Source organism: Phyllobates terribilis, unplaced genomic scaffold (assembly GCF_046119375.1).
Source record: "Phyllobates terribilis strain yellow unplaced genomic scaffold, ASM4611937v1 Scaffold_3__8_contigs__length_932513732, whole genome shotgun sequence".
Taxonomy (NCBI): Eukaryota; Metazoa; Chordata; class Amphibia; order Anura; family Dendrobatidae; genus Phyllobates; species Phyllobates terribilis.
Genome location: NW_027362763.1, coordinates 616419030 through 616442267, shown reverse-complemented (window position 1 = coordinate 616442267; position 23238 = coordinate 616419030).

Genomic DNA, 23238 nt, shown 5'->3' with positions numbered 1-23238 from the left:
AGAATAACAGAGTGAAACCAATGGGTTTGTTTTTGAACTTACCTAATAGTGATTCATTGTTCCCTGCCCTTCTTGATATCGCTTTGCATTTGTGAGGTTCTAGTGGCTTAGTGGGTTAATGCACCTGTCTTGTAAACAGGAGTTCATGAGTTCTAATCCTTGCAGAGTCTTTTTCATTTCCTTACTAATAAGCTTCCTATAGAGCCAATGGAAATTTGCATTGATTTTGGGCTTGAGATAGTGCAATTGTGAGATATAGAATCTGTATTAAGTGTTCATCAAGAGCATTATGTCATCATGCGCTGCAAAGATTGGCATTAAGAATAACATAGTGAAACCAATGGATTTGTTTTTGAACTTACCTAATAGTGATTCATTGTTCACTGCCCTTCTTGACATCTCTTTGCACATGTGATGTTCCAGTGGTTTACTGGGTTAATGCACCTGTCTTATAAACAATAGTTCATGAGTTCTATTCCTTGGAGTATATTTTTCATTTCCTTACTAATAAGATTACTATAGAGTAAATGGAAATTTGTATTGATTTTGGGCTTGAGATAGTGCAATTGTGAGATATAGAATCTGTATTAAGTGTTCATCTAGAACAATATGTCATCATGCGCTGCAAAGATTGGCATTAAGAATAACATAGTGAAACCAATGGATTTCTTTCTGAACTTACCTAATAGTGATTCATTGGTCACTGCCCTTCTTGACATCACTTTGCACCTGTGTTGTTCCAGTGGCTTTTTGGGTTAATGCACCTGTCTTGTAACAGGAGTTCATGAGTTCTAATCCTTGGAGAGATTTTTTCATTTCCTTACTAATAAGCTTCCTATAGAGCTAATGGAAATTTGAATTGATTTTGGGCTTGAGATAGTGCAATTGTGAGATAGAATCTGTATTACGGTAAGTGTTCATAAAGGACAATATTTCATCAAACACTCTAAGATTGGCATTAAGAATAACAGAGTGAAACCAATGGGTTTCTTTTTGAACTTACCTAATAGTGATTCATTGTTCCCTGCCCTTCTTGATATCGCTTTGCATTTGTGAGGTTCTAGTGGCTTAGTGGGTTAATGCACCTGTCTTGTAAACAGGCGTTCATGAGTTCTAATCCTTGCAGAGTCTTTTTCATTTCCTTACTAATAAGCTTCCTATAGAGCCAATGGAAATTTGCATTGATTTTGGGCTTGAGATAGTGCAATTGTGAGATAGAATCTGTATTAAGTGTTCATCTAGAATAATATGTCATCATGCGCTGCAAAGATTGGCATTAAGAATAACATAGTGAAACCAATGGATTTTTTTCTGAACTTACCTAATAGTGATTCATTGGTCACTGCCCTTCTTGACATCACTTTGCACTTGTGATGTTCCAGTGGCTTACTGGGTTAATGCACCTGTCTTATAAACAATAGTTCATGAGTTCTATTCCTTGGAGAGTATTTTTCATTTCCTTACTAATAAGATTACTATAGAGTAAATGGAAATTTGTATTGATTTTGGGCTTGAGATAGTGCAATTGTGAGATATAGAATCTGTATTAAGTGTTCATCAAGAGCAATATGTCAACATGCGTTGCAAAGATAGGCATTAAGAATAACATAGTGAAACCAATGGATTTTTTTTTGAACTTACCTAATAGTGATTCATTGTTCACTGCCCTTCTTGACATCATTTCACCTGTGATGTTTCAGTGGCTTACTGTGTTAAAACACCTGTCTTATAAACAATAGTTCATGAGTTCTATTCCTTGGAGTGTATTTTTCATTTCCTTACTAATAAGATTACTATAGAGTAAATGGAAATTTGTATTGATTTTGGGCTTGAGATAGTGCAATTGTGAGATATAGAATCTGTATTAAGTGTTCATCTAGAACAATATGTCATCATGCGCTGCAAAGATTGGCATTAAGAATAACATAAAGAAACCAATGGATATCTTTCTGAACTTACCTAATAGTGATTCATTGGTCACTGCCCTTCTTGACATCACTTTGCAACTGTGTTGTTCCAGTGGCTTTTTGGGTTAATGCACCTGTCTTGTAACAGGAGTTCATGAGTTCTAATCCTTGGAGAGATTTTTTCATTTCCTTACTAATAAGCTTCCTATAGAGCTAATGGAAATTTGCATTGATTTTGGGCTTGAGATAGTGCAATTGTGAGATAGAATCTGTATTACGGTAAGTGTTCATAAAGGACAATATTTCATCAAACACTCTAAGATTGGCATTAAGAATAACAGAGTGAAACCAATGGGTTTCTTTTTGAACTTACCTAATAGTGATTCATTGTTCACTGCCCTTCTTGACATCACTTTGCACCTGTGATGTTCCAGTGGCTTACTGGGTTAATGCATCTGTCTTATAAACAATAGTTCATGAGTTCTAATCCTTGGAGAGATTTTTTCATTTCCTTACTAATAAGCTTCCTATAGAGCTAATGGAAATTTGCATTGATTTTGGGATTGAGATAGTGCAATTGTGGGATAGAATCTGTATTTCGGTAAGTGTTCATAAAGGACAATATTTCATCAAACACTATAAGATTGGCATTAAGAATAACAGAGTGAAACCAATGGGTTTGTTTTTGAACTTACCTAATAGTGATTCATTGTTCCCTGCCCTTCTTGATATCGCTTTGCATTTGTGAGGTTCTAGTGGCTTAGTGGGTTAATGCACCTGTCTTGTAAACAGGAGTTCATGAGTTCTAATCCTTGCAGAGTCTTTTTCATTTCCTTACTAATAAGCTTCCTATAGAGCCAATGGAAATTTGCATTGATTTTGGGCTTGAGATAGTGCAATTGTGAGATATAGAATCTGTATTAAGTGTTCATCAAGAGCATTATGTCATCATGCGCTGCAAAGATTGGCATTAAGAATAACATAGTGAAACCAATGGATTTGTTTTTGAACTTACCTAATAGTGATTCATTGTTCACTGCCCTTCTTGACATCTCTTTGCACATGTGATGTTCCAGTGGTTTACTGGGTTAATGCACCTGTCTTATAAACAATAGTTCATGAGTTCTATTCCTTGGAGTATATTTTTCATTTCCTTACTAATAAGATTACTATAGAGTAAATGGAAATTTGTATTGATTTTGGGCTTGAGATAGTGCAATTGTGAGATATAGAATCTGTATTAAGTGTTCATCTAGAACAATATGTCATCATGCGCTGCAAAGATTGGCATTAAGAATAACATAGTGAAACCAATGGATTTCTTTCTGAACTTACCTAATAGTGATTCATTGGTCACTGCCCTTCTTGACATCACTTTGCACCTGTGTTGTTCCAGTGGCTTTTTGGGTTAATGCACCTGTCTTGTAACAGGAGTTCATGAGTTCTAATCCTTGGAGAGATTTTTTCATTTCCTTACTAATAAGCTTCCTATAGAGCTAATGGAAATTTGAATTGATTTTGGGCTTGAGATAGTGCAATTGTGAGATAGAATCTGTATTACGGTAAGTGTTCATAAAGGACAATATTTCATCAAACACTCTAAGATTGGCATTAAGAAAAACAGAGTGAAACCAATGGGTTTGTTTTTGAACTTACCTAATAGTGATTCATTGTTCCCTGCCCTTCTTGATATCGCTTTGCATTTGTGAGGTTCTAGTGGCTTAGTGGGTTAATGCACCTGTCTTGTAAACAGGAGTTCATGAGTTCTAATCCTTGCAGAGTCTTTTTCATTTCCTTACTAATAAGCTTCCTATAGAGCCAATGGAAATTTGCATTGATTTTGGGCTTGAGATAGTGCAATTGTGAGATATAGAATCTGTATTAAGTGTTCATCAAGAGCATTATGTCATCATGCGCTGCAAAGATTGGCATTAAGAATAACATAGTGAAACCAATGGATTTCTTTTTGAACTTACCTAATAGTGATTCATTGTTCACTGCCCTTCTTGACATCACTTTGCACATGTGATGTTCCAGTGGCTTACTGGGTTAATGCACCTGTCTTGTAACTGGAGTTTATGAGTTCTAATCCTTGGAGAGATTTTTTAATTTCCTTACTAAGAAGCTTATTATAGAGCCACTGGAAATTTGCATTGATTTTGGGCTTGAGATAGTGTAATTGTGAGAAAGAATCTGTATCACGGTAACTGTTCATAAAGGACAATATTTCATCAAACACTCCAAGATTGGCATTAAGAATAACAGAGTGAAACCAATGGGTTTGTTTTTGAACTTACCTAATAGTGATTCATTGTTCCCTGCCCTTCTTGATATCGTTTTAAATTTGTGAGGTTCTAGTGGCTTAGTGGGTTAATGCACCTGTCTTGTAAACAGGCGTTCATGAGTTCTAATCCTTGCAGAGTCTTTTTCATTTCCTTACTAATAAGCTTCCTATAGAGCCAATGGAAGTTTGCATTGATTTTGGGCTTGAGATAGTGCAATTGTGAGATATAGAATCTGTAATAAGTGTTCATCAAGAGCATTATGTCATCATGCGCTGCAAAGATTGGCATTAAGAATAACATAGTGAAACCAATGGATTTCTTTTTGAACTTACCTAATAGTGATTCATTGTTCACTGCCCTTCTTGACATCATAGAATCATAGAATCATAGAATGGTAGAGTTGGAAGGGACCTCCTGGGTCATCTGGTCCAACCCCCTGCTCAAAGCAGGATTCACTAGATCATCTCAGACAGATGTCTGTCCAGCCTCTGTTTGAAGACGTCCATTGAAGGGGAACTCACCACCTCTCGTGGCAGCCTGTTCCACTCATTAATCACCCTAACTGTCAAAAAGTTTTTTCTAATATCTAATCTGTGTCTCCTCCCATTTAGTTTCATCCCATTGCTTCTAGTCTTTCCTTGTGCAAATGAGAATAAAGATGATCCTTCTACAATGTGACAGCCCTTGACATATTTGTAGACAGCTATTAAGTCTCCTCTCAGTCTTCTTTTTTGCAAGCTAAACATTCCCAAATCCTGCAACCGTTCCTCATAGGACATGGTTTGCAGACCAGTCACCATTCTGGTCGCTCTTCTCTGAACTTGCTCCAGTTTGTCTATGTCTTTTTTAAAATGTGGTGCCCAAAACTGTACACAGTATTCCAGATGAGGTCTGACCAAAGAAGAGTAAAGACCGATAATGACTTCACGTGATCTAGACTGTATGCTTCTGTTAATATATCCCAGAATTGTATTTGCCTTTTTTGCTGCTGCATCACACTGTTGACTCATGTTCAGTCTATGATCTATTAGTATACCTAAGTCTTTTTCACATGTACTGTTGCTTAGCTCTATTCCTCCCATTCTGTATATGCTTTTTTTATTTTTATTGCCCAGATGTAGTACTTTGCATTTTTCCCTGTTAAAAACCATTCTGTTGGTTGCTGCCCACTGCTCCAGTTTATTTAGGTCTTTTTGAATCCTCTCTCTCTCTTCTCTAGTATTAGCTATCCCTCCTAGCTTTGTGTCATCAGCAAATTTAATCAGTTTACCCTCAATTCCTTCATCTAAATCATTGATAAAGATGTTGAACAATACAGGTCCCAGGACGGAGCCCTGTGGTACCCCACTTGAGACATTCATCCAGCCGGATGTGAAGCCATTTACAACCACCCTTTGAGTCCGATCACTAAGCCAGTTATGAATCCACCTAACAGTTGCCTGGTCCATTGCATACTTGGTCATTTTTTCAATAAGGATGATGTGAGATACTTTGTCAAATGCTTTGCTGAAGTCAAGATATACTATATCTACAGCATTTCCCTGATCCACCCAGTCAGTGATTCTGTCATAGAAGGAAATTAAGTTAGTCTGACATGACTTGTTAGTTACAAACCCATGCTGACTCTGGTTAATCACTTCATTCTTATCCATGTACTTACATATATGTTGTTTATTAATTTGTTCAAAGATCTTTCCTGGTATAGAAGTCAGACTCACCGGCCTATAGTTCCCTGGGTCCACCTTCTTCCCCTTTTTGAAGATAGGAACAACATTTGCTCTTCTCCAGTCTTCTGGGACTTCTCCTGTTCTCCAAGAATTTTCAAAGATTATGGAGAGTGGTTCTAAAATTTCTTCTACGATCTCCTTCAGTACTCTGGGGTGTAATTCATCTGGACCTGGAGACTTGAACTCATTTATGTTAGCTAAATATTCCCTCACAATCTTTCTGTTTACAGATAACTTGGATTCCTCTATTCCTTTAAAAGGACAGTGAAGATCAGTTGATGTTACATTTTCTTTCTGAGAGAAAACAGATGCAAATAGGAATTAAAAAGTTCGGCCTTCTCAACATCCTCTCTTACCATTTCTCCATTTTCATCCTGTAAAAATCCTATAGCATCTTTGACTTTTCTTTTACTTTTGACATACCCCCAAAATCCTTTTTTATTGCTTTTGACATCTCTTGCAAGCCTTAATTCATTGTCAGCTTTAGCTAACCTGATACGTGCCCTACAGGATCTGCAGACTGCATTATAATCTTCTTTAGATATGCCTCCCTCTTTCCATTTAATAAACATTTCTTTCTTTCTTTTTAGCATGTGTTTAAGTTCTGTGTTCATCCATCCTGGTTTCCTTAAATGCTTCCCATTCTTCCTACTTTTCGGGATTGTTAACGATTGTGCTTTGAGAATCTCATTTTTAAAAATTTCCCATTCTTCCTGGACATTTTTGTCCTTAAGGACATCCAGCCATTGGATCCCTCCTATTCTCTTTCTGAGTCTCTTAAAATCTGCCTTTCTAAAATCTAACCTTGAAGTTTGAGTCTTCACATGTCTTCCTCCTCTAGTTATCCAAAATTCTATAATAGCATGATCGCTGCCTCCTAGGGTCCCAGCCACCTTTACCTCCTCAACCATTTCCTCCCTGTTTATAAGGATTAGATCCAAAGTAGCAGATCCCCTTGTTTTCTCCCCTATCTTTTGGAAGATAAAGTTGTCAGCAAGAGAGGATAAGAATTTGCTTGACCTGTTAGTTTTACTTGAGAGAGATTCCCAACAAATGTCTGGATAGTTGAAATCTCCCATGACCACTACGTCATATTTTTTGGAGAACTTGGTCATTTGATACATAAAGAGTTCATCCATATCTTCAGCTTGCCCAGGTGGCCTGTAGTAAATGCCTACAATGGTGTCCTTTCCGTTGTTCTCTCCTTGTATTCTTACCCAAACAGTTTCCACAGAACTCCCAGTCTCTGAAGCTTCAATCTCTGTGCAGATATACGCTTTTCTAACATACAATGCAACACCTCCTCCTCGTTTATCAAGTCTGTTTCTTGCAAATAAGTTGTATCCTTTTAGCCTTTTATTCCAATCATGTGTATCGTCCCACCAAGTTTCAGTGATTCCAATGACATCATATTCCTTTTCCTGCATTAGTAGTTCCAATTCTCCTTGTTTGTTGCCCATACTTTGTGCATTTGTATAAAAACATTTTAGTTTGTGATTGGTTTCTCTTCCTCCCATATTTTTATTATTTAAATTGTTTTGTCTTTGTTCTTCCTTTCCACTTCCAGTAGCAGAGATCTCAATAGTATTTGTCAGCTGTATGGCTTTTTCTGGCCTTTTGCTTCCCTTCCCACATTGTTCTAGTTTAAAGCTCTTCTGATGAGTGTAGCAAGGCAACTTCCAAATACATGTTTTCCAGTCTTCGTAAGGTGCACCCCATCTCTAGCAAGTAGTCCATCGTATAGGTAATTCATTCCGTGATCCAGAAATCCAAATCCTTGTTGACGGCACCATCGACGTAGCCAGTTGTTCACCTGTAGAATCTTATTCCACCTCATTGTTCCATGGCCATCCACTGGGAGGATGGATGAGAAGACCACCTGCGCTCCCAATTCTTTCACTTTCTTGCCTAAGTCTTCAAAGTCACTGCAGATGGTTTCCAGGTCCTTTCTTGCGGTGTCATTTGTCCCCACATGTATTAGCAGGAATGGGTAGTGATCTGTAGGTCTGAAGAGTCTTGATATCCTGTCAGACACATCTTTAATTTTTGCTCCTGGAAGACAGCACATTTCTCTTGAGGTTATGTCTGGTCTGCAGATAGCGGCCTCTGTTCCTCTTAACAGGGAATCCCCCATGACCACCACTCTCCGTTTTTTCTTCACAACATTCTTCTTTCTCCATCCAGGAGGATTCTGAGGGCTTACAAGGTTATTCATTGCTGGCAAAGTCTTATTTTGCTGTATTTCTTCATGGTTCTCCTGCGTGAGAGCCTGGTACTGGTTCCTGAGCAGTATGGGTGCTGACTGCCTCTCGATCCTCCTGCTTCTGTGGGTCACATGCTTCCATTCCTCTGTTTCGTCAGGTGCAGTTCGAATTTCTTCTCTTTCTGAATCATGAAGAGATAATTCTGCTCTGTCTAAGAACTCTTCACCTTCCTTAATGATTTTCAAGGTAGTTAACCTCTCTTCTAGATTTCGCAACTTTTCCTCCAACAGGGACACAAGCTTGCATTTCTGGCATGTGAAGTTTGGCTTTTCCACTGGCAAGTCTGTGAACATATAGCAGGATATGCAGCTCACCAAATGGCTCATGGACTCTTCCATGTTCTTATTGTTAATGTTCTGAAAACAGTGAAAAAAGCTTAAAAAAAAGCTTCAAAATTGGCGCGCGGTTTATCGATGTCCTCTTTTCAGCTCCAACAGGCAAAATCCAGTGTTCTTTGAGCTCGCGGAGACTCTTCACTTACCTCAAAATGCAGTAGGAATATGCAAATTATCTCCTCAGGACTCCTCCCCTGGTTTTTGTGGAGTCCAGTCTGTGGAGTGGTTTCTCAGGGCTCTATCCCTCATTTATGATGACCCTGACTGTATCTCCTTGGCTGAGTCCAGGTTAGGTTGCGTCGCCTTCATCAGGGAAATCGGTCGGTGGAGACGTACAACTCTGAATTCCGCAGACGGGCAACTGATACTAAATGGAATGACCCAGCCCTTAGAAGCCAATTTTGTCAGGTCCTTACTGAAAAATTGAAAGATGATTTGGCCATGTATGAAACCCCTGAGTCCTTGGAGTCTGCCATGTCGTTAGCTATACTTGTTGATAGACTCGTTCGGGATAGGTGGGTGAGACCACCTTCACCGAAGCCTTCTTGTCGAAGTGGTGCTCCTTTGCCGGGGGAGCGGTCTAGCAGTGAACCAGTAATGGGGGAGGTGGAAGAACCCATGCACTTGGGGGGTGCCTGTGCATCTTACATTTCCCCAGAGATTTGCAAAAAGAAGGCGTGTTGTTTTTTGTGGAAAAAAAGGACATTTTATTGCGGCCTGTTCTTTGATACCTAAGCAAAAGAAAAACTTGTTAACTCTTGGTAGTCAGGAGTTGTATAAGCAAGGGGTGCATTTATCGTCACCCTGCAGTTCCCAGTTTGTCGTGACAGCAGAGGTGGTGCTAGAGAGCAAAACTGAGAAAATTTCTGTGTTTGTTGACAGTGGAGCTGGAGTCAGCATGGTTGATGCTGAGTTTGTGAGAACTCATGGTCCTGCTTGCTGTACTTTAGCTAAGCACATTCCCATCTTTGCCATCAACTAAACGCCACTTGCACACAAAGCTCTGATTCAGATTGTACATAATGTAAGACTGAGGGTGGGGTCGGTTCATTGTGAGAGAATTCCTTGCTATGTCCTGGACGATCTTCCCACCCCGATTGTATTGGGTCTAGCCTGGTTAGTGAAACATCCGTTGGTGGATTGGCAAGCCAGGGAGATCATTGAGTGTGGAGATTACTGCCATGAGAACTGTTTAAATATTTCCCTTTCTACAGTCTATACGGAGACCTTACCTGCATTTTTGTCTGGTTTTAAGGATGTTTTTTCTGAGAGGGGGTGTCAGGATTGCCTCCTCATTTTTCATATTACTATCCTATTGAACTGACACCCGGAGCTAAACTACCAAAGTCCAGTCTGGAGAAGGGACATATCAGACCCTCACTGTTGCCCGTCCTGGCAGGGTTCTTTTTCGTGAAGAAAAAAGATGACGGTCTACATTCGTGTTTAGATTTCCGGGAATTAAATCAAATTACCATCTGAGATCCATACCCTCTTCCTTTGATTCCAGATGTTAGACAGGTGCTTCAGATATTAAGGGATAAAAAACTATATGCCAAACTAGAAAAATGTTTTCGCCGTCTAGGAGGTGCAGTTTTTGGGGTACCTGTTGTCATCTTTGGGTTTTCGGATGGATCTGGAGAAGATCTATGCAGTCCTTGATTGCGACCATCCTGAGAATCTGAAGGCTCTACATTTTCTGGGCTTTACTAATTTTTACTGGAAATTCATCCAAAATTATTCAGTAATTATGAAACCTCTTACTGGCATGACAAGAAGGGGTCTGATTTTTCCAAATGGTCGGATTCCGCCCTGCATGCTTTTTCCTCCCTAAAGAGTTGTTTTGCCACGGCACCTATACTCTGTCAACCCAATGTTTCCCAATCCTTTATTGTGGAAGTTGATGCGTCAGAGGTGGCGGTTGGGGCTGTGTTGTCTCAGGGTCCATCTCCTGGTAAATTGCGTCCATGCACTTTCTTTTCCAAGAAATTATCTTCGGCTGAGAGAAATTATGACGTGGGTAATAGGGAGCTTTTGGTTATTAAATTGGCATTCGAAGAATGACGATATTGGTTGGAGGGGGCTGTCCATCCTATTACTGTTATCATAAGAACCTATCATATTTTCAGTCGGCTAAACGTCTTAACCCTAGGCAAGCTAGATGGCCCCTGTTTTTTACTAAGTTCAATTTTGTTGTCACTTTCCGTCCAGGGGTCAAAAACGTCAAGGCTGATGCTTTCTCCTGGAGCTTCACTGGTGGTGGTGACCATGAGAACCCTGCCCCGATTTTACAGAAGGGGGTAGTTATTTTGGCATTGTACCCTGTACTGGAGGGTGAGGTGTTGGAGGCCCAGGGGGCCGCCCCTGTCTCCTGCCTTTCAGGAAGGTAATTTGTACCATCTAATCTGCGCCACAAAGTAATTAGTGAACATCACAATTCTGTGCTTGCTGGTCATCCAGGTGGCAAGACAACTGCGGACCTCCTTTCTCTTCATTTTTGGTGGCCGGGGTTGCATCGGGATGTGGTTGAACACGTATATGCTTGTAGTATTTGCGCACGTTCTAAAGTATTGCATACCCATCCATCTGGTACTCTTCTTCCGCTACCGATTCCTAGCAGGCCATGGACACACTTGTCCATGGAGGATTTTATTACTGACTGTGAGGAGCTGTCCACTTACTAAAGACTATGATACTTTTTCAGCACAGACCACCATTTTTGTCAATATTATTATTCTGTTTTATTAGTGATTTACTTGTTATGTTTTATATAGTTCTGCTAACTTTTCAGTATGTGCACTAGATTCACTTGTAAAAATGTCCAGCATTCCATTAATCTCATCTGTATCTCAAGAGTCTCTAACCATTGTTCCAACAGCCAATAATCTCATGTGTGTGTAGATTGTAGACACAGTGGAGCCGTCACCTCAGGGTGTCTTGCATGCAGTCTCAGATGAAGGCTTCTAGAATATTCTTCATTGTTTTAGCTAACTGTAAATGCTTAAGGGGAAGGGTGTCATCACTTCTGACCTGGGACTGATCCCAGTGAAGGAAAAGAGAGACATATTTTATTGGAAGGTGTGTGTGGAAGGACATTTAAGCAAGAGGATGGAGATTCAGGACTTGGAAGCATGGATGAATAAACATGTTACCATTGTGGGATCTGTCGTTTGGATTTAACTTTCTTAAAGGATTGTTGCTACAGGATACCTGTGTTTCCATCGTTTTACTTGCAGCATGGAGGATCGTGGACTGTGGCTACATACTATACTGGCTGGAGATACGAAATCTGTGGGCCAACCAAAAGTTGGGAGACAGTGAGTATCGCCTGATACACAGCCTGTGGAACTACTAATCCCAGGTTGGGAATTTAAGCACTGAGAGAACTGTATTTTGGCCATTTACCTGGAATTGCTGAATTACCATGGATGTGATTAATAAAATATTGTTGCCTCATTAACCTGCCTACGTGATTACTTACAACCCAGAACCTCAGATCTTCACACTGACCTTCCAGTGTCTTTAGGCAAAACTGTGGTTTTGGTGATAGGTTCAGTAAAATGGTTCCCTTCTTCTCATTACCGGCGCTTCTGAATGCCAAGAATTCTTGCTCAGGTGTTTTTAAATGAGATTGTGAAGCTTCACGGGGTTCCCTCCGATGTGGTGTCAGATCTGGGGATTCAGTTTGTTTTAAGTTCTGTAGGGCATTCTGTTCTCGACTGGGGGAGCAGCTATCCTTTTCCTCTGCCTTCCATCCCCAGTCGAATGGACAGACCAAGCGCATTAATCAGAAATTGGAGGCTTACCTCAGGTGTTTTGTCTCCGAAAATCAGGAGGAGTGGGCATTCCACTTACCGCTGGCAGAATTTGCTATTAATAATAATCGTCAAGAATCTACTGGCAGGTCACTTTTCTTTGGTACATACGGTTACCATCCACAGTTTGGTACTTTTAGTGGGGGAGGGGCTTTAGGAGTTCCTGAGGAGGAACGCTTTGCTTTGACGTTTTCTGCAGTGTAGGGGGGGTTCTGAGTAATTTGAAAATCATGGGAGACAGGTACAAGCGTATGGCTGACAGAAAACGCTTGCCAGGTCCGGACCTGAATGTGAATGACTTTGTGTGGTTGTCTACCAGGAATATCAAGTTGAAGGTTCCTTCCTGGAAGCTTTGACCTAGATTTATTGGTCCCTATAAAACAACTGCCTTCATTAACACAGCAGCATTTCGTCTTGAGCTGCCTCAGGCCCTTAAGATCCACAATGTCTTTCGGAGGTTTCGGCTCAAGAAATATGTGGAACCTCTTGAGTCCTCACCCCTACTGGCGCCCTCAATAATGGTTGATAATCTGGAGTTAAAGATTTTGAGGATTGTAGATTCTGGTCTCCAACGTCATTCCCTACAATATCTGGTGCACTGGAAGGGTTATGGTCCAGAGGAAAGGATGTGGGTTTTAGCATCAGAGGTGAAAGCCTCTGATGCTGAAAAAACATCTTGACTTGGGTGTTTATAAGCTCTGTCACTTCAGGGAGTCGCCGGTGATATTCACATGTTTCCTTGTGAATGCTTGGAGCTATAGCAGTCTGCTTACTTCCTCTCTGGTGCCCTTGGAGGACGTTTGGTGTTATCTCTCTGGAGTCTGCTCAAGCTAAGTTTCTCCCCCCTTGTTTGTCTCCTTTGTTGTCTTTAGTTTATAGTGGGGACTGACCAGTGCTCATCGCCCCACTCCCTATCCAGGGCCTAGCTCTAGGGATATACAAGGGTTAGGTTTCCTGCTCGGCGTTTGGTGTGGAATCAATATAGGGAAGGTAGGGTAGGCAGGGTGTTATTAGATCTGCCTAGGCGTCTCCACTCCCCCTTTCTCTAGTGTCTGGGCTTCCTTTCCCTCATCCCTTTGTGTTGCACTTTGTCTTCCCCACACTGTGCAAGACATGTGAACTCAAAATATCCATTTTTATGTTCACACTACACCCATCCACAAAAAGAACAGCTGCAGTAGGCACCTGGGCCATGGGTGTGTTGTCCTTGTTCTGCGTCTGAAGGCAGATGAGGCTGATGTGACCAGTTTGGTTGCGGGTATAGTACTGGCGGGAGTCAGATGAAGGCCGGCTGGCAGGGACACCGGGGGTGGTAGTCAGCTTATCCCGTTTCCAGCTGGTGACGGCTGACTTCTGCCCCTCAGTTGTGCGGTTGGCCTCATAGGCATCTGCAATCTGTTCTGCTTAAGCGGCCTACTTTGGCTCCCGGTCCAGCACAAACTGTCGCACCTCCAGAGGACAGAGATGAAGAAATTGGTCCTTTACTATTAGACCCTTCAAGTCCTCGAAGGTGGTGACTGACAGTCCTTTGACCCACTGTTCAAAGTTGGTTCGGAGCCCATCCACCACATCACTATAGCTTTCATGTGGGCCACGCTGGAGGGCTCAGAACTTTTTGCGTTATACCTCAGAAGTAAGCTGACACTTTTTTTTATCAGGGCCTGCTTGATAACCTTGTAGTGTCCATCTTGTTCTCGAGGTAGAGAAGAAAATCTTTCCCTTGGAGCCCTGGAGTTAAATATCGGGCCCACTGGTCCTCAGGCAGCTGATACTGCCTGCAGGTTTTTTGAAACACCAGCAGAAATATTTTGAAGTCCCTATCCTTGTCCATCACAGGAAAATGCTCAGAATGGGGTTTAAAACTGGTGACCTTGTTGGACTCACGGTTGTGTGGGGAAGGTCTCTGCAGCTGAATTCGGGCTAACACCAGCTAGTACTGTCTCTCCTCCTGCTCGGCTTGTCACTCAGCCTGTCACTCAGCTTGATGCTCAGCTCTCTCAGCCTGTCGCTCTGCAAACACACGCTCTGTTTTGCGTTCTTGTAGCACCAGCTGCAGGCACGCTTGTGGGTCACAGTCTCCAACGTGCTGCAGAAGGAGGGGCACACGAGTTCATTCCATTCTGGGAGCTCTGTTGGATGCTAGCCCCCTTCTTAGTCTGCCACCTCTGGAGCCAGAGCCATAGGTAGGTCTCCTGGTGCTCCACTGGTCCCTAGCTCTGTGGCCACCTTGGGTTGGTCTCTGGCATCATCCTCCCCCAAGGCACGGATTACCATCTCCTTGGTCTTGTCTGATCCATCGAAACCTCGCTCTTTACACAGCCTGAACAGCACAGCTTTCTCGTGCTTTTTATAAGCAGCTGCCATCTTAGCAGTTACTTGCCAAATAAAAGATAGAATAGAAAAACAAGAAAAGGGGGGGATGCAATTGCTACACGTACAGCAATGTCCCAGACGAAGAATAATAAAAAGACTGAGTCTGATTCCTCAAAACTCTGCAATGAATTCTTGCAAGAACCACGCAAGTTTCCAGTGACAGGAATGATTGCTCAAACCAGATCACTGATGTTCTGTAAGATCCCACCGCTTGCCTCCAATTTGTCAGGGATTTAGATCCAATTATCACAGAGACCACACGCTGTGATCTTTGGAACGAACAGCTCTCTTCTGCCCCCTATTGTCCAGACAATTACACGATTGGCTGACGATCAACCTAGGAGGCTGCAGGCTGTTCCAACTAATTAGTTATCGGAAAACTAACAGAGAGTAACTGCTAACTCTACAATAACCCCACACTACTTGCTGCCACCACCAGTCTGGTTTTAAAATACAGGATGACTGGACTCCTGGGATAGGTAGCGTATGGTTTTGAGGCGAGGACCAAAGGAACAGAACTATTACATTTTATATGTAATCCAAAGGGAGGCAGTGTTTGTGAAAAATATACTAAATATTTTACTAAGGGGACAAAACAATACAGCATATACAGTTGCAGGAAAAAAAAAGGGATTAACAGAAGAAGTTACTGTACCGATCGTAGAGACGATTCAGTTTAGCCAAAGGAGAGTGCTTCGAGGGGCCGTTTCACGGGGTTACTGCTTACACGCACAATGTATCTCTATGCACAAACACAGATCATAGTTTGGCTTGATCTTTTATCAGCCCTGAGTCCCACCCACACACTCTAGTGTGATTCCCTCACATGGGCCAGGTTGTGGGTTGGTCTCAGCCCTTCATGATTTTATGAAATCTCCAATTTATGAGAACTCCTCTTCAGATGGTCTTAGAAGTTGGAGATTGATGCCATATTTTTATAGGGATTTTATATTTTCTTAGAGACCAAGCATGGCATAGCTGCTGTCAGTTATCTTTTCATTGTTGATTTATGGCTCATCGGCAGGTGTCACAGATATAAGAAAAATATGCATATTGTTCCCCAATTAGCCCTGCCACTAAAACACCTCACAATTGGATTGATAGAAACTCCTCTATTCTATATTTTTTTCGATGCCTCAGCTTCCAGCAAATACAAGTGAATGAAGGAAATGTGCACCTGTGAAGGACAATAGCTATTCTAAAGGGTGTGATATATTCCCTTTTATCCGTAACAAACTGTTTTCTATCTATTCAATCTGTACTCTGTCTATACGCAATACACATCCTTGTTCAGTCACCTGGCCCATATTTTAAACTGTGTCTATGCGTCAACACATTTCTATGGCTGTCCGACTCTCTGAAAAGACTTCTCCTGCCCCAATTACCTGTCAATTGTATAGCTCTCTGTTCTACAAAACGCTGTTATGTGTTAATTAACCTGGTTCACTATTTAATTTCCTACATGTGTCAGTCTATTGTACAATCCTTCATCTAAGTGTCAGCTCAGATTTCAAATGACAAAGTGAAGGAGGGAGGGGCGAGTGACTTAAGAGATTTTTAATATTTTCTATGACAATACCCCTCACATTTTTGTAAATATTTTATTATATCTTTTCATGGGATAAAACTGAAGATATGACACTTTGCTACAATGTAAAGTAGTCAGTATACAGCTTGTATAACAGTGCAAATTTGATGTGCCCTCTAAATAACTCAACACCGTGCCATTAAGTTCTAAACCGCTGGCAACAAAAGTTAGTAACCCCTCAGTGAAAATGGCCTAATTGTGCCCAATTAGATATTCCAAATAAATTTTTATATCTTGAACCTATGCGCTTTTGAGCAGTCACCTGCGAGCCTATTAGAACGTTTCCACTAAACTTACTGTGGAGTCTCTATCATTATCCACGGGAGCGCCTCCAGTAATCTCGTATGCCTAAAAATTATGCACGACAGAGCACACTGTGACTCCATCTGCATCATTATAGTCAGTGGTGCTGTCGTATGCCCGAATCCTGTTGAACGGTAGTACAGACAAAAGCCCAAATGGAAGCATCTGCCACTACATTCAGTGACATGTGAATTCAGCCTTATAAAGGCAAAATTCTGAACATTTAAGCCAAACTAGGGAACGCTGCTGAAAAATTGCAAAGCCTCACCTATCCTGCAGTTCAGTTGGCAAGACTGTCCCTGCAAAATAGTGATTGTTGGCACGTATTAAAGTACCATGGTACAGCCCTTGTTCACTGCAAGGATTCCGAGTAAATTATGCATAGGCTAACCCTTCTGAAATTTGAGGGACATACAGGGGAATAATTAAAAGTACTGGGCAGTATAGCAAACTTTTGAGGGGTCATAAAAACCCTGTCAAGTATTTAACTGATCTACAGTGATGAGCGAGCATGCTTGCCACTGCTCGATACTCGATTGTGTCTGGTACTACCGTGCTACGTAAACCAGGGCACATCTGAGCTTTTAATTCTTTTGTGCTGATATTCTGCTCCATCCAGGGGTTCACATTATAAAATCTAGTAGTGTGCTCCAGCCACACTATCTGAGCAAATAAATGCTGATTGGAAATTTATTGACAGGTGACTGACAGGTTTGAACATAGGTTTGTTAAACAGCTAGTTAAAAGAGGGGAAGGGTACATCCAAAATGAGTGGGAAAAAGCGAGGTCTTGGTGGAAGGAAGAATAGGCTTGGTGTACAAGATGTACATAGGGTAGGTGGTAATGTTAGTGAAAGCTTTACTGAACAAACACCATCACATTCTATCCAAAGACAACTGACAACTTCTGTTAATGGACAGGCTACTATAATCACTTTCTTTAGCAGCCACATAGATGTATGTCTTGTAGATTAGGACCAGAAAGAGCATGTGCTGCAGTGGATGGCACACATAGTACAGTCCTCAGAGGTGGCATCCCAATTACTCTTGTTTACCCCCGGGTTACAACTCTCCAACCAGCCAACTGACTGTAGGGAACCACAGATAGACGAGTCTGCAGAGCTGTTCACACATTCTATGCCATGGGCATCAGAGGTCTGCTCCAAACTTTCACTGACTAAAGAGGAGGAAAGCATCTCCACTGATGCCAAAAATGTTATTTCTGTTGGATCCGGGGCTGGACAAAGTAGGGACTGAGCAGAATCTTGACCCTCGTCACCAGAAGTTAACCCCCGGCGGGATCACGTGATCCTGATGGGGCGCACAGGGACTGAGGCGCATGCGGACTGAACTGTGCTGTCAGGGCAGGAAGAGGAGGAAGATGACTCTCAGGGCGATTAGTGGGAAAACAGAGAGGATAATGATGATGTTGAGCCCACTGGGTGTGAACCCAGAGGCACGCTGCTGAGTAGCTCAGCAGAGGAGGTGGAGGAGGAGGAAGACAAGGAGGTTATGTTGCGGCCTCCCCCACAGACATGGAGTGATGCAACTATGACAAGCACCACATACTCAGCCACAACTGTGGCTGTGGCCAGCAGCGGTCGCAGGTCTGCAGTTCGCAGGGGCAGCAAGGGTTGCCTAACCTCAGCCTTTTTTGAGACCGCAAAGGATGACCCAACTCGCATTATCTGCCAAGTTTGTAAAAAAATGACTCAGTAGAGGCAAAAATTGCAATAATTTGACTACTACATGCATGAACCTGCACGTGCGCAATCAACATGTCTTAGTCTTGGAATCTCACTGCAATAAAATGCGGACTAGTGGACCTTACCAACCACCAGCCGCTCATCAACCGCATCTGCTGCTTCTTCCTCACTCATCATTTTGGCAAGTGTTCTCACACAGGTCTCAGAACCTCCACTTGTTTACCTGCTACAGTAGGGGTGAGTTACAGCATCTCCGCCTGTACCTCACTCACAGTCCAGCAGTTTGTGTGTTCACCCTACTCCACTCTCTCTCAGCACAGCAGCCAGCCCTCGGTCCCGCAGTTGTGGTCACGTAAAAGATTGTTTCCTCCTACACATGCCAAAGCTAAGAGCTTGAACACCAGTATCTCCAATCTGTTGGCCATGGAAATGCTGCTTTTCCCCCTGGTGGATACAGACGGTTTCTGAAAGCTGATGGCTGTCGCAGTCCCCAAGTACAAGTTCCCCAGCCGCCATTACTTCTCTAAGAAATATGTTTCTACTCTACACCAGCATGTCGCAGACAATATCACCCATTCCTTGAAAAAATCTGTCTGCCAGGGTGCATTTCACCACAGACACCTGAACGAAGAAGCATGGCCAGGGGCATTACATCTCGCTGACTGAAAAAAAACAAAAAACAAGGAGGGCACCAACTGATAAGTGGGATCAACCCGCAGCATGTCAATTTTAACTAAGCAAAAAAACTGGAGTCATAAAGGAAATAGATGCCAGGGTGTTGTTGAGACTAGAATCCCCTTGGGCACCAACATACGACATCCAGCAATTTTTTAATGTGAGTCCCAAGCGATGCCGAAGGGGCCGTCGGAGGGTCAGAAATCCATGCTAGAGGCAAAAGGGAATAGGAACAGGGGGTACAAGAACTGTAACCCACTACAACAAGAGACGCCAGTAACAGCTATCACAAAACCCACCATAAGAAATGCAGGTAATTAACAAATTATTAATTTGTTAACATATGCTTTGTCTGATATGGAGGAATCTGTTTTGTCACGTGGTTTGTCATTCTCCCCATGAATACCCTCAACAAATTTGAGGTAGTAAAGGATCTTTATCTCTTTTGCCGTCAGCAGGCTTTCAAACTTTTGTATCACCAGCCTTCCCTTATTGGCAACTTGCCGCCTGATGAAAAACAAACTTTTTCGCAATCTTTTGGATCTCCTACAAGAAAATGAAAATCCCCACTCTCGAAAAACGTTCTCAGGGAGACTTCTGTCTCAAGCTACTCCTGCATTTTCTGTGTTTCCAGCAGTACAAATCTTTTTTGACCATACCTGTAGAGACATCTGGGATTTAAAATTGGACCTCAATAGACGGAATAACCTCAACCGTGAAGAAAGGGATGCTTCAACTTAAAACCAATCAAGAATTCATCAACCGGGAGGCTGACAAAGGAGGTAACATTGTTTTGTGGCCAAATACACTCTATATTAAAGAGGCCAGACATCCATTATTGAATCCTCTATGCTATCATCTGTTACCATCTGACCCCACCTCTTTTTTCAAGGATAGATTGGACTCTCTGATTAATACAGCCGAGAGTAATAACATCTTGAACAAAAAGGAAATGGATTTCCTCACCACTCCTCATCCAAGAGTGCCAACATTTTATTTGCTACCAAAGGTACACAAATCGTTGGTGGAGCCTCCAGGTAGGCCAGTTGTTTCGGGAATTGGGGGCCTCTTTGAAGCGCCGTGCATACATCTAGATTACTTTTTCCAACGATTGGCTCTCTTTAACCCCTTTAAAGCCCAAGACGTATTAATACGGATCTGCGCCCTGGGCTTTAAGAGCCTGATACGTATTAGTACGTCTTTGCAATCTCGCCCGCACACAGGCTGTGCGGGCGCGATCGCCTCCGGGTGTCAGCTGATTGTCACAGCTGACACCCGGTGCTATGTGCAGGGAGCGATCCCGCACTGCTCCTGGCACATTAACCCCTGAAATGCTGCGATCGAAGTCGATCGCAGCATTGCGGTGGCAAGGGGAGGTGATCGGGATACTCACCTCTACTGCCGGCCTCCAGCGCTGTCTGCCGCGACTTCCTGGATGTTGCCATGATGACCCGATGTTGTCATGGCAACATCCAGGTCACCAGACAGCAGGAAGATATTTTGGTCAGCGCTGACAGCCTGTATAGCTCAGGGATGGTGCTCCATATTTGTGCTATACAGGCGATCAGAATAAAAAAAGTGAAAGTCCCATAGTGGGACAAAGAATAAAAGTAAAAAAAGTGTCAAAGTGAAAAAATATAAAAAAAAAAATAAAAAAAATAATCCACCCCCCCAAAAAATATAATGTACCCATCAATACATATTATTATAAAAAACAAACAAATCAATAAAAAGTACACATATTTGGTATTGCCGTGTCCGGAACGACCTGACCTATAAAACTGTCCCACTAGTTAACCCCTTTAGTGAACATGGTAAAAAAAATAAACGAAGCAAAAAACAATGCTTTATCATACCGCCAAACAAAAAATGGAATAACACGCGATCAAAAAGACAAATGTAAATAAAAATGGTACCGCTGAAAACGTCATCTTGTCCCACAGAAAACAAGCCGCCATACAGCTCCATCAGCTGAAAAATAAAGTTATAGCTCCCAGAATAAAGCGATGCAAAAAAATGATTTTTAAAAGCTAAAAATAGCTTTTATTGTGTAAAAGCGCCAAAACATAGAAAAACAATATAAATGTGGTACCGCTGTAAACGTACTGACCCAAAAAATAAAGCTACCTTATAAATTTTACCACACGCGGAACAGCATTAAAAAATAAAAAAAATAAAACAATTCCTGAATTGTTAATTTTTGTTTATTCTGCCTCCCAAAAATCGGAGTAGAAAGCGATCAAAAAATGTCACGTGCCTTAAAATGGCACCAATAAAAATGTCAACTCATCCCGCAAAAAAACAAGCCGTCACATGACTCTGTCGGCCAAAATATGGAAAAATTATAGCTCTCAAAATATGACGATGCAAAAACTAGATTTTACAAAAAAATACGTCTTTTAGTGTGTGACAGCTGTCAAAAACCCTATATGATCCTGGTATCGTTGTAATCGCACTGACCCGAAGAGTAAAGTCGTCTAATCACTAATACCGCACAAGGAACGGCGTAAAAAATAAACTCTCCGGCTAGGGTTGGACTAGGGTTGGGGTTAGGGTTGGGCTAGGGTTGGTGTTAGGGTTGGGTTAGGGTTGAGGTTGGGGTTGGGCTAGGGTTAGGGTTGGGCTAGAATTAGGGTTGGGGTTAGGGTTAGGGTTGGGATTTTTTTTCAAAAGTAAAAAAAAAAAAGATGACAATATGGTGACTAGTGTTGAGCGCAAATGCTTGGGTATGCACTAGAGTGACATGCTCGAGTCTCTGCCCCATATGCTTCGCGGCCAAAAAAACTTAGCGGTGATTGCCTGCCATAAATGAGTGATCCCCGCATGTTTTTTTTTTGGGTGTCTAATAACCGTGAAACATGCGTGCAGAGACTCGAGCATGTCTCTCGAGCACCCACGATACATGGTGCATACCTGAGTACCCGATGCAAACTCCTGTAGCGAGCACTTGCGCTCAAGACTAATGACAACTTATTCAATATAATGACCTAATGTTATCACATTCTGTGTCGTACCTCTGGGTTAAAAATGTTCACTATACCCCTTGATAAAATCCTTGAGGGGTGTAGTTTCCAAAATGGTGTCACTTGTGGGGGTTTCCACTGTTTAGGCACATCAGGGGCTCTCCAAACGCAACATGGCGTCCGCTAATTATTCAAGGAAATTTTACAATCAAAAAGTCAAATGGCGCTCCTTCCCTTCCGATCCCTGCCGTGCGCCCAAACAGTGCTTTTCCCCCACATATGGGGTATCTGCATGCTCAGGGGAAATTGCACAAAAAAATTGAGGGGTGCAGTTTTTAGAATGGTGTCACTTTTGGGTATTTTCTGTCATAAAGACCCCTCAAGGTGACTTCAAATGTGATGTGGTCCCTTTAGAAATGGTTTTGTAAATTTTGTTGGAAAAGTGAGAAATCGCTGGTCAACTTTTAACCCTTATAGCTCCCTAATAATAATAATAAAAAATTTGGGTTCCAGAATTGTGCTGATGTAAAGTAGACATGTGGGAAATGTTATTTATTAACTATTTTGTGTGACATATCTCTCTGATTTAAGGGCATAAAAATTCAAATTTAGAAAATTTCAAAATTTTCGCCAAATTTCTGTTTTTTTCACACATAAACGCAAGTGATATCAAAGAAATTTTGCCACAATCATGAAGAACAATATGTCACGAAAAAACAATCTCAGAATCAGGGGGATCCGTTGAAGTGTTCCAGAGTAATTACCTCATAACGGTCAGAATAGTAAAAAATTGTCCTGGTCATTAACGTGCAAACCACCTTGGGTTGTAAAGGGGTTAAAATCATATGTGAAAGACTCCTCCCACCCTATACAACATCTGAATGGCCTGGTTATCCCTGACAACACAGTCCTAGTGACTTTGGACGTAGAGTCCCTATATACAAGCATTTCACATGACCTAGGTATTCGGGCAGTGACTTACTTCCTTGACCTTCATTCCACAGGGCATCGCAAGCATAATTCGTTCATCTTGGAATTACTGCATTTTGTTCTCGACAAAAATTACTTTGTCTTTGACAGGAAGTTCTATAGACAGGTAGTGGGGACCACCATGGGCACACGATGTGCGCACTTATAAGCAAATCTGTATCTTGGATGGTGGGAGATGACACTGATGTATTTGCATGAGGAATTCCGAGACAAAGTTTTCACATCACATAGATTTATCGACTATGTTCTTCTATTGTGGACAGGCACCTTGGGTAAGTGCGAGGCTTTTATTGAAGAGTTAAATAAAAACG